Below are 13,446 nucleotides of genomic sequence, written 5' to 3'. Positions count from 1 at the left end.
TTAGAACATGGAATACAGAACAGAATTTAGAATATAGAATAGAGAATACTGGAGATAGAATTTAGAATATAGAATGTAGTACCCATAATATAGAATATGGTAAACGGAATACAGAATATAGAATGTAGAATATAGAATGTAGAACACACAATGTAGAATATAGAATAGAAAGTATAGAACCCAGAATTTAGAACATGGAATGCAGAACACAGAATTCACAATATAGAATACAGAATACTGAAGATAGAATTTAGAATATAGAATGTAAAACACAGAATATAAAATATAGAATAAGGAATGCAGAATATAGGATGTAGAATATAGAATGAAGAACAGAAAATATAGAATATATAAAAGAAATTATAGAACCCAGAATTTAGAAATGGAATGCAGAACACAGAATTTAGAATATAGAATACAGAATACTTAATATAGAATTTAGAATAAAGAATATAGAACACAGAATATAGAATAAAGGAAATGAATGCAGAATATTGAATGTAGGATATAGAATGTAGAACACATAATATTGAATATATAAAAAAGGATATAAAAGCTAGAATTTATTAATGGAATGCCGAACACAGAATTTAGAATAGAGAATACGGAATAGTGAATATAGAATTTAGAAATTATCATGCAGAACACAGAATATTGATTATAGAATACATAATAATGATATAGAATTTACAACATAGAATGTAGAGCACAGAATATAGAATATAGAATACGGAATGAAAAATAAAGTATACAGAATATAGAATGTAGAACACAGAATATAGAATATGGAAAACAGAATACAAAACCAAGAATTTAGAAAATAGAAGGCAGAACACAGAATTTGGAATATACAATACAGAATACCGTAGATAAAATTAAGAATATGGAATGCAGAACACAGAATTTAGAATATAGAATAGAGAATACTGGAGATAGTATATAATATATAGAATGTAGAACCCATAATATAGAATATAGAAAACGGAATACAGAATATAGAATGTAGAATATATAATGAAGAACACACAATATAGAATATAGAATAGGAAATAAAGAACTCAGAATTTAGAACATGGAATGCAGAACACAGAATTCACAATATAGAATACAGAATACTGAAGATAGAATGTAGAACACAGAATATAGAATATAGAATACGGAATGCAGAATATTGAATACAGAGTATAGAATGTAGAAGACAGAATATAGAATATGGAAAATAGAATACAGAAGCCAGAATTACAACATGGAATGCAGAACATAGAATTTAGAATATAGAATACAGAATACTGAATATAGTATTTAGAATATAGAACGCAGAACACAGAATTAAGAATATAGAATACATAATACTGAATTAGAAATTAGAACATGGAATGAAGAACACAGAATTTAGAATATAGATTAGGGAATACTGAATATAGAATTTAGCATATAGAATGTAGAACACAGAATAAAGAATATAGAATACGGAATGCAGAATATAGAATGTAGAATATAGAATGAAGAACACAGAATATAGAGTTAGAAAAGAGAATATAGAATCCAGAATTTAGAACATGGAATGCAGAATACAGAATATAGAATATAGAATACAGAATACTAAATATAGAATTTAGCAAATAGAATTTAGAACACTGAATAGAGAATATAGCATACGGAATGCAGAATATAGACTTTGGAATATAGAATTAAGAACACAAATATTAGAATATATAAAAGAGAATATAGAAACCAGAATTAAGAAATAGAATGCAGAACACAGAATTTAGTATATAGAATATAGAATACTGAATATAGTATTTAGAACATAGAATGCAGTACACAGAATTAAGAATATAGAATACAGGATACTGAATATAGAATTTAGCATATGGAATGCAGAACACAGAATTAAAATATAGAATACGCAATACAGAATATAGAATATAGAATATAGAATGAAGACAACAAAATATAGAATATATAAAAGAGAAAATACTACCAAAAATTTTGAGATGGAATGCAGAACAGAGAATTTAGAATATAGAATACAGAATACTGAATATAGAATTTAGAATATAGAAAGTACAGCACAGAATTCAGAATATACAATACAGAATACTGAATATAGTATTTAGAATACAGAATGTAAAATATAGAATATAGAAACGGAATTCATAATATAGAATGTAGAATATAGAATGAAGAACGCAAGATATAGGGTATAGATTAGAGAATATAGAAGCCAGAATTTAGAATATGGAATGCAGAACACAGAATTTAGAATATAGAATGTAGAGCACAGAATATAGAATATAGAATAAGGAATGAAGAATATAGTATACAGAATATAGAATGTAGACACAGAATATAGAATATTGAAAACAGAATACAAAACCAAGAATTTAGAAAATAGAATGCAAAACACAGAATTTGGAATATACAATACAGAATACTGTATATAAAATTTAGAATATGGAATGCAGAACACAGAATTTAAAATATAGAATAGAGAATACTGGAGATAGTATATAATATATAGAATTTAGAACCCATAATATAGGATATTGGAAACGGAATACAGAATATAGAATGTAGAATATATAATGAAGAACACACAATATAGAATATAGAATAGAAAATATAGAACCTAGAATTTAGAACATGGAATGCAGAACACAGAATTAGGAATATAGAATACGGAATACTGAATATAGAAATTACAATATTGAATGTATAACACAGATTACAGAATATAGAATACGGAATATAGAATATTGAATACAGAGTATAGAATGTAGAAGACAGAATATAGAATATGGAAAATAGAATACAGAAGCCAGAATTACAACATGGAATGCAGAACATACAATTTAGATTATAGAATAAAGAATACTGAATATAGTATTTAGAATATAGAACGCAGAACACAGAATTAAGAATGTAGAATACATAATACTGAATTACAAATTAGAACATGGAATGAAGAACACAGAATTTAGAGTATAGATTAGAGAACACTGAATATAGAATTTAGCATATAGAATGTAGAACACAGAATAAAGAATATAGAATACGGAATGCAGAATATAGAATGTAGAATATAGAATGAAGAACACAGAATATAGAGTTAGAAAAGCGAATATAGAATCCAGAATTTAGAACATGGAATGCAGAATACAGAATATAGAATATAGAATACAGAATACTAAATATAGAATTTAGCAAATAGAATTTAGAACACTGAATATAGAATATAGCATACGGAATGCAGAATATAGACTTTGGAATATAGAATGAAGAACACAAATAATAGAATATATAAAAGAGAATATAGAAACCAGAATTTAGAAATGGAATGCAGAACACCGAATTTAGTATATAGAATATAGAATACTGAATATAGTATTTAGAACATACAATGCAGAACACAGAATTAAGAATATAGAATACAGAATACTGAATATACAATTTAACATATGGAATGCAGAACACAGAATTTAGAATATAGAATACGCAATACAGACTATAGAATATAGAATATAGAATGAAGACCACAAAATATAGAATATATAAAAGAGAAAATAGTACCAAAAATTTTGAGATGGAATGCAGAACAGAGAATTTAGAATATAGAATACAGAATACTGAATATAGAATTTAGAATATAGAAAGTACACCACAGAATTCAGAATATACAATACAGAATACTGAATATAGCATTTAGAATACAGAATATAGAACACAGCATATAGAATATAGAAACGGAATTGATAATATAGAATGTAGAATATAGAATGAAGAACACAAGTTATAGAGTATAGATTAGAGAATATAGAAGCCAGAATTTAGAATATGGAATGCAGAACACAGAATTTAGAATATAGAATACACAATAATGAACATAGAATTTAGAATATAGAATGTAGAGCACAGAATATAGAATATAGAATACGGAATGAAGGATAAAGTTTACAGAATATAGAATGTAGACACAGAATATAGAATATGGAAAACAGAATTCAAAACCAAGAATTTAGAAAATAGAATGCAGAACACAGAATTTGGAATATACAATACAGAATATTGTATATAAAATTTAGAATATGGAATGCAGAACACAGAATTTAGAATATAGAATAGAGAATACTGGAGATAGTATATAATATATAGAATGTAGAACCCATAATATAGAATATAGAATACAGACTATAGAATTTAGAATATATAATGAAGAACACACAATATAGAATATAGAATAGAAAATATAGAACCCAGAATTTAGAACATGGAATGCAGAACACAAAATTCACAATATAGAATACAGAATACTGAAGATAGAATTAAGAATATTGATTGTAGAACACAGAATATAGAATACAGAATATGGAATGCAGTATATAGGATGTAGAATATAGAATGAAGAACAGAAAATATAGAATATATAAAAGAAATTATAGAACCCAGAATTTCGAAATGGAATGCAGAACACAGAATTGACAATATAGAATACAGAATACTGAATATAGAATATAGAACATATAATGCAGAACACATAATTTAGAATATAGAATACAGAATACTGAATATAGAATTTAGAATATATAATACAGAATACTGAATATAGAAATTAGAATATACAATGTAGGATACAGCATATAGTATATAGAATACGGAATACAGTATATTGAATATAGAATATAGAATGAATAAAACAAAATATAGAATATATATTAGAGAATATAGAAGCCAGAATTTAGAACATGGAATGCAGTACACAGAATTTAGAATATTGAATACAGAATACTGAATATAGAATTTAGAATACAGAATATAGAACACAGAATATAGAATATAGAAAATGAATGCAGAATATAAAATGTAGGATATAGAACGAAGAACACAAAATATTGAATATATAAAAAAGGATATAAAATCTAGAAATTATTAATGGAATGCCAAACACAGAATTTAGAATATAGAATACGGAATACTGAATATAGAATTTAGAATATATAATGCAGAACACAGAATATAGAATATAGAATACTGAATGCAGAATATAGAATACAGTATATAGAATGAAGAACACACAATATAAAATATAGAATAGAAAATATAGAATCCAGAATTTAGAACATGGAATGCAGAATACAGAATTTAGAATATAGAATACAGATTGCTGAATATAGTATTTAGAATATAGAACGCAGAACACAGAATTAAGAATATAGTATACATAATACTGAATAATAAATTAGAACATGGAATGAAGAACACAGAATTTAGAATATACATTAGGGAATACTGAATATAGAATTTAGCTTATAGAATGTAGAACACAGAATATAGAATATAGAATACGCAATGCAGAATATAGAATGTAGAATATAGAATGAAGAACACACAATATAGAATATAGAATAGAAAATATAGAACCCAGAATGTAGAACATGGAATGCAGAACACAGAATTCACAATATAGAATACAGAATACTGAAGATAGTATTTAGAATATAGAATGTAGAACACAGAATATAGAATATAGAATATGGTATGCAGAATATAGAATGTAGAATATAGAATGAAGAACAGAAAACATAGAATATATAAAAGAAAATATAGAACCCAGAATTCAGAAATGGAATGCAGAACACAGAATTTAGAATATAGAATACAGAATACTGAATATAGAATTTAGAACATATAATGCAGAACACATAATTTAGAATATAGAACACAGAATACTGAATATAGAATTTAGAATATATAATACAGAATACTGAATATAGAATTTATAATATACAATGTAGGATACAGCATATAGTATATAGAATACGGAATACAGTATATTTTATGTAGAATATAGAATGAATAACACAAAATATAGGATATACATTAGAGAATATAGAAGCCAGAATTTAGAAGATGAAATGCAAAGGATTTAGACTATTGAATACAGAATACTGAATATAGAATTTAGAATATAGAATGTAGAACACAAAATAGAGAATATATAAAAGAGAATGTAGAACGTAGAAATTAGTAATGAAATGCAGAACACAGAATTTAGAATACAGAATACTGAATATAGTATTTAGAACATGGAATGCAGAACACAGAATATAGTATATAGAATAAGGAATACTGAATAAAGGATTTAGAATATAGAATGTAGAACATAGAATATAGAGTGTAGAAAATAGAATATAGAAGCCAGAATTTAGAACATGGAATGCAGAACACAGAATTTAGAATATTGAATACACAATACTGAATATAGAATTTACAGTACAGAATATAGAACACAGAATATTGAATATAGAAAATGAATTCAGAATATAGAATTTTGAATATAGAATGTAGAACACAGAATTCAGAATATAGAATACAGAATACTGAATATAGAATTTTGAATATAGAATGTAGAACACAGAATTCAGAATATAGAATACATAATACTGAATATAGTATTTAGAACATGGAAAGCAGAACACAGAATTAAGAACATAGAATACGGTGTACTGAATATAAAATTAGAATATATAATGCAGAACACAGAATATAGAATATAGAATACTGAATGCAGTATATAGAATACAGTATATAGAATGAAGAACACACAATATATAAAATGGAATAGAAAATATAGAACCCTGAATTTAGAACATGGAATGCAGAACACAGAATTCACAATATAGAATACAGAATACTGAAGATATAATTTAGAATATATAATTTAGAACACAGATTATAGATTATAGAATATGGAATGCAAAATATAGAATGTAGAATATAGAATGAAGGACACAAAATATAGAATATATAAAAGAAAATATAGAACCCAGAATTTAGAAATGGAATGCAGAACACAGAATTTAGAATATAGAATACAGAATACTGAATATAGTATTTAGAACATATAATGCAGAATACAGAATTTAGAATATACAATACAGAATGCTGAATATAGTATTTAGAACATGGAAAGCAGAACACAGAATTAAGAATATAGAATACGGAATATTGAATATAGAAATTAGAATATTGAATGTATAACAAAGATAATACAATATAGAATACTGAATACAGAATATTGAATACAGAGTATAGAATGTAGAAGACAGAATACAGGATATGGAAAATAGAATACAGAAGCCAGAATTTAGAACATGGAATGCAGAACACAGAATTTAGATTATACAATACAGAATACTGAATACAGTATTTAGAATATAGAACGCAGAACACAGAATTAAGAATATAGAATACATAATACTGAATAAGAAATTAGAACATGGAATGAAGAATACAGAATTTAGAATATAGATTAGAGAATACTGAATATAGAATTTAGCTTATAGAATGTAGATCACAGAATATAGAATATAGAATACCGAATGCAGAATATAGAATGTAGAATATAGAATGAAGAACACAGAATTTAGAAATAGAATAGAGAATATAGAATCCAGAATTTAGATCATGGAATGTAGAATACATAATTTAGAATATAAAATACGGAATACTAAATATAGAAATTAGCATATAGAATTTAGAACACTGAATATAGAATATAGAACACGGAAAGCAGAATATAGACTTTAGAATATTGAATGAAGAACACAAATAATAGAATATATAAAAGAGAATATAGAACCCAGAATTTAGAAATGGAATGCAGAACACAGAATTTAGTATATAGAATATAGAATACTGAATATAGGTCTTAGTATATAGAACGTAGAACACAGACTATAGAATATAGAATAAGAAATGCAGAATATAGAATACAGAATACGGATTATAGAATTTAGAACATATAATGTAGAACACATAATTTGAATATAGAATACAAAATACTGAATATAGCATTTAGAATATACAATGTAGGATACAGCATATAGTATATAGAATACGGAATGCAGTATACTGAATGTAGAATATATAATGAATAACACAAAATATAGAATATAGATAAGAGAATATAGAAGCCAGAATTTAGAACATGGAATGCAGAACACAGAATTTAGAATATTGAATACAGAATACTGAATATAGGATTTAGAATACAGAATATAGAACACAGAATATAGAATATAGAATACTGAATGCAGAATATAGAATACAGTATATAGAATGAAGAACACACAATACAGAATATAGAATAGAAAATATAGAACCCTGAATTTAGAACATGGAATGCAGAACACAGAATTCACAATATAGAATAAAGAATACTGAATATAGAATTTAGAATATAGAATTTAGAACACAGATTATAGAATATAGAATATGGAATGCAAAATATAGAATGTAGAATATAGAATGAAGAACACAAAATAGAATATATAAAAGAAAATATAGAACCCAGAATTTAGAAATGGAATGCAGAACACAGAATTGAGAATATAGAATACAGAATACTGAATATAGAATTTAGAACATATAATGCATAACACAGAATTTAGAAAATAGAATACAGAATGCTGAATATAGTATTTAGAACATGGAAAGCAGAACACAGAATTAAGAATATACAATACGGAATAATGAATATAGAAATTAGAATATTGAATGTGTCACACAGATTACAGAATATAGAATACGGAAGGCAGAATATTGAATACAGAGTATAGAATGTAGAAGACAGAATATAGAATATGGAATAGAGAATACAGAAACCAGAATTTAGAACATGGAATGCAGAACACAGAATTTAGATTATAGAATACAGAATACTGAATATAGTATTTAGAATATAGAACGCAGAACACAGAATTAAGAATATAGAATACATAATACTGAATAAGAAATTAGAACATGGAATGAAGAACACAGAATTTAGAATATAGATTAGAGAATACTGAATATAGAATTTAGCATATAGAATGTAGAACACAGAATATAGAATATAGAATACGGAATGCAGAATATAGAATGTAGAATATAGAATGAAGAACACAAAATATAGAGTATAGATTAGCGAATATAGAAGCCAGAATTTATAATATGGAATGCAGAACACAGAATTTAAAATATAGAATACAGAATACTGAATATAGACTTTAGAATATAGAATGTAGAGCACAGAATATAGAATATAGTATACGGAATGAAAAATATAATATACAGAAAATAGAATGTAGAACACAGAATATAGAATATGGAAAACAGAATACAAAACCAAGAATTTAGAAAATATAATGCAGAACACAGAATTTGGAATATACAATACAGAATACTGTATATAAAATTTAGAATATGGAATGCAGAACACAGAATTTAGAATATAGAATAGAGAATACTGGAGATAGTATATAATATATAGAATGTAGAACCCATAATATAGGATATTGGAAACGGAATACAGAATATAGAATGTAGAATATATAATGAAGAACACACAATATAGAATATAGAATAGAAAATATAGAACCTAGAATTTAGAACATGGAATGCAGAACACAAAATTCACAATATAGAATACAGAATACTGAAGAAAGAATTAAGAATATAGATTGTAGAACACAGAATATAGAATATAGAATATGGAATGCAGAATATAGGATGTAGAATATAGAATGAAGAACAGAAAATATAGAATATATAAAAGAAATTATAGAACCCAGAATTTAGAAATGGAATGCAGAACACAGAATTCACAATATAGAATACAGAACACTGAAGATAGAATTTAGAATATAGAATGTAGAACACAGAATATAGAATATAGAATATGGAATGCAGATTATAGGATGTAGAATATAGAATGAAGAACAGAAAATATAGAATATATAAAAGAAAATATACAACACAGAATTTAGAAATGGAATGCAGAACACAGAATTTAGAATATAGAATACAGAATACTGAATATAGAATATAGAACATATAATGCAGAACACATAATTTAGAATATAGAATACAGAATACTGAATATAGAAATTAGAATATACAGTGTAGGATACAGCATATAGTATATAGAATACGGAATACAGTATATTGAATGTAGTATATAGAATGAATAAAGCAAAATATAGAATAAAGATTAGAGAATATAGAAGCCAGAATTTAGAAAATGGAATACAGTACACAGAATTTAGAATATTGAATACAGAATACTGAATATAGAATTTAGAATACAGAATATAGAACACAGAGTATAGAATATAGAAAATGAATGCAGAATATAAAATGTAGGATATAGAACGTAGAACACGAAATATTGAATATATAAAAAAGGATATAAAATCTAGAAATTATTAATGGAATGCCAAACACAGAATTTAGAATATAGAATACGGAATACTGAATAGAGAATTTAGAATATATAATGCAGAACTCAGAATATAGAATATAGAATACTGAATGCAGAATATAGAATACAGTATATAGAATGAAGAACACACAATATAGAATATAGAATAGAAAATATAGAATCCAGAATTTAGAACATGGAATGCAGAATACAGAATTTAGAATATAGAATACAGATTACTGAATATAGTATTTAGAATATAGAACGCAGAACACAGAATTAAGAATATAGTATACATAATACTGAATAAGAAATTAGAACATGGAATGAAGAACACAGAATTTAGAATATAGATTAGAGAATACTGAATATAGAATTTAGCTTATAGAATGTAGAACACAGAATATAGAATATAGAATACGCAATGCAGAATATAGAATGTAGAATATAGAATGAAGAACACACAATATAGAATATAGAATAGAAAATATAGAACCCAGAATGTAGAACATGGAATGCAGAACACAGAATTCACAATATACAATACAGAATACTGAAGATAGTATTTAGAATATAGAATGTAGAACAAAGAATATAGAATATAGAATATGGAATGCAGAATATAGAATGTAGAATATAGAATGAAGAACAGAAAAGATAGAATATATAAAAGAAAATATAGAACCCAGAATTTAGAAATGGAATGCAGAACACAGAATTTATAATATAGAATACAGAATACTGAATATAGAATTTAGAACATATAATGCAGAACACATAATTTAAAATATAGAATACAGAATACTGAATATAGAAATTAGAATATACAATGTAGGATACAGCATATAGTATATAGAATACGGAATACAGTATATTGAATGTAGAATATAGAATGAATAACACAAAATATAGTATATAGGTTAGAGAATATAGAAGCAAGAATTTAGAACATGGAATGCAGAACACAGAATTTAGAATATAGAATACATAATAATGAATATAGAATTTAGAATATAGAATGTAGAGCACAGAATATAGAATATAGATTGCGGAATGAAAAATATAGAATACAGAATATAGAATGTAGAACACAGAATATAGAATATGGAAAACAGAATACAAAACCAAGAATTTAGAAAATATAATGCAGAACACAGAATTTGGAATATAGAATACAGAATACTGTATATAAAATTTAGAACATGGAATACAGAACAGAATTTAGAATATAGAATAGAGAATACTGGAGATAGAATTTAGAATATAGAATGTAGTACCCATAATATAGAATATAGTAAACGGAATACAGAATATAGAATGTAGAATATAGAATGTAGAACACACAATTTAGAATATAGAATAGAAAGTATAGAACCCAGAATTTAGAACATGGAATGCAGAACACAGAATTCACAATATAGAATACAGAATACTGAAGATAGAATTTAGAATATAGAATGTAGAACACAGAATATAAAATATAGAATAAGGAATGCAGAATATAGGATGTAGAATATAGAATGAAGAACAGAAAATATAGAATATATAAAAGAAATTATAGAACCCAGAATTTAGAAATGGAATGCAGAACACAGAATTTAGAATATAGAATACAGAATACTGAATATAGAATTTAGAACATATAATGCAGAACACATAATTTAAAATATAGAATACAGAATACTGAATATAGAAATTAGAATATACAATGTAGGATACAGCATATAGTATATAGAATACGGAATACAGTATATTGAATGTAGAATATAGAATGAATAACACAAAATATAGTATATAGGTTAGAGAATATAGAAGCAAGAATTTAGAACATGGAATGCAGAACACAGAATTTAGAATATAGAATACATAATAATGAATATAGAATTTAGAATATAGAATGTAGAGCACAGAATATAGAATATAGATTGCGGAATGAAAAATATAGAATACAGAATATAGAATGTAGAACACAGAATATAGAATATGGAAAACAGAATACAAAACCAAGAATTTAGAAAATATAATGCAGAACACAGAATTTGGAATATAGAATACAGAATACTGTATATAAAATTTAGAACATGGAATACAGAACAGAATTTAGAATATAGAATAGAGAATACTGGAGATAGAATTTAGAATATAGAATGTAGTACCCATAATATAGAATATGGTAAACGGAATACAGAATATAGAATGTAGAATATAGAATGTAGAACACACAATGTAGAATATAGAATAGAAAGTATAGAACCCAGAATTTAGAACATGGAATGCAGAACACAGAATTCACAATATAGAATACAGAATACTGAAGATAGAATTTAGAATATAGAATGTAAAACACAGAATATAAAATATAGAATAAGGAATGCAGAATATAGGATGTAGAATATAGAATGAAGAACAGAAAATATAGAATATATAAAAGAAATTATAGAACCCAGAATTTAGAAATGGAATGCAGAACACAGAATTTAGAATATAGAATACAGAATACTTAATATAGAATTTAGAATAAAGAATATAGAACACAGAATATAGAATAAAGGAAATGAATGCAGAATATTGAATGTAGGATATAGAATGTAGAACACATAATATTGAATATATAAAAAAGGATATAAAAGCTAGAATTTATTAATGGAATGCCGAACACAGAATTTAGAATAGAGAATACGGAATAGTGAATATAGAATTTAGAAATTATCATGCAGAACACAGAATATTGATTATAGAATACATAATAATGATATAGAATTTACAACATAGAATGTAGAGCACAGAATATAGAATATAGAATACGGAATGAAAAATAAAGTATACAGAATATAGAATGTAGAACACAGAATATAGAATATGGAAAACAGAATACAAAACCAAGAATTTAGAAAATAGAAGGCAGAACACAGAATTTGGAATATACAATACAGAATACCGTAGATAAAATTAAGAATATGGAATGCAGAACACAGAATTTAGAATATAGAATAGAGAATACTGGAGATAGTATATAATATATAGAATGTAGAACCCATAATATAGAATATAGAAAACGGAATACAGAATATAGAATGTAGAATATATAATGAAGAACACACAATATAGAATATAGAATAGGAAATAAAGAACTCAGAATTTAGAACATGGAATGCAGAACACAGAATTCACAATATAGAATACAGAATACTGAAGATAGAATG

This window comes from Vicugna pacos, unplaced genomic scaffold (assembly GCF_048564905.1).
Source record: "Vicugna pacos unplaced genomic scaffold, VicPac4 scaffold_20, whole genome shotgun sequence".
NCBI lineage: Eukaryota > Metazoa > Chordata > Mammalia > Artiodactyla > Camelidae > Vicugna > Vicugna pacos.
This window is presented reverse-complemented; position numbering follows the sequence as displayed.